The sequence below is a fragment of the Priapulus caudatus genome, unplaced genomic scaffold (genome assembly GCF_000485595.1).
Source record: "Priapulus caudatus unplaced genomic scaffold, Priapulus_caudatus-5.0.1 Scaffold439, whole genome shotgun sequence".
NCBI classification, from domain to species: Eukaryota; Metazoa; Priapulida; class Priapulimorpha; order Priapulimorphida; family Priapulidae; genus Priapulus; species Priapulus caudatus.
The window spans coordinates 27,824-28,901 of record NW_014577500.1 but is presented as its reverse complement, the minus strand read 5'-3'; the positions used below and the strand labels follow the sequence as shown (position 1 = coordinate 28,901).

Genomic DNA, 1,078 nt, shown 5'->3' with positions numbered 1-1,078 from the left:
TAAAATCGTACCCACGTACGCCAGTCAAGTGGAGAACATCGCAATTTCTGATCTCGCTACTTCCATGGGACGGCACGGCATATTTAATCTTAGTATGTAAGCGCATGCGAAATATCTTACCAGAGGAGTTCAATTTTTGTGATGAATATAAATTTAATATGGTTAGGGGGTATCTCAGCATAGATTTATGTAATTAATTTGTATCAGTAGATCTTATTTTATAATTAGGAGAGCGCCCTAGCTTGTAGAGTGCAAAACTGCTGCTTCATTCACTCCCGTCTTTCCCCTTGACCTCCCATGTCCCTCGATCAGCCTCCGTTTTTTCTACCGCCCCTCAGCTATCTTCCCTGCCGCCTTTCCTCAGTCTCCCACCACTCTATCCCTTAGCAACCTAGCTATATTATGAAGTTGCCTTCAGATCGTACTGCACGCCTGAAACGGTGCTCGCGCATGCGCAATATCTCCCAAGAAGAATACAATTTTGAGAAGATTATGCATTTAAGATAGAGAGGAGGTATATTCTAGCATAGATTTATATGATAACATCCCATCAGTGAATCTCTTTTGAGAAATATGACGAAGATCTTGCATGTAAGGTCCCCGCTGCGTATACCAGCCAATACACAATCTGGCTACGTTAGTGTGTTAGCGCAGGCGCAATATCTCACCAGAGTAGTTATATTTTGTGATGAATATGCATTTAAAATGGTTAGGGGGTATCTCAGCATAGATTTCCCCAATAAACTTTTATCAGTACACCTGTGTTTATAATTAGGAGAGCGCCCTAGCGTGTAGGATACAAAACACCAACTTTATGTCCTCGCGTCCTTCCCCTTGCCTCCCCTGTCCCTCCCTCAGCCTTCTTCTTCTACCGCCGCCAGCTATCTTTCCTGCCGCATTTACTCAGTCTCCCATCCCCTCTCCCCCTCAGCAAGCTATATTATGAAGTTTGACTCGGACGGCACCGCACGCCTAACACGGTGCGCGCGCATGCGCAATATCTCCCGAGAGAAATCGAATTTTGCAAAGATTATGCATTTAAAATAAAGAGGAGTTATCCTAGCATAGATTTATATGA

At 43.9% G+C, this 1,078-nt stretch overlaps 1 protein-coding gene across 2 annotated transcripts in view; it reads left to right on the top strand.

Annotated features, from left to right (window-relative positions):
* Positions 1-1,078, top strand: part of LOC106810422 (alpha-2-macroglobulin-like) — a 35,239-nt gene that overhangs the window by 24,744 nt on the left and 9,417 nt on the right. For both annotated transcript variants that reach the window (XM_014813776.1, XM_014813773.1), the window contains exon 22: positions 124-127. The gene's annotated coding sequence lies outside the window, so the exon portion shown is untranslated. The remainder of the gene's footprint in view (positions 1-123; positions 128-1,078) is intronic.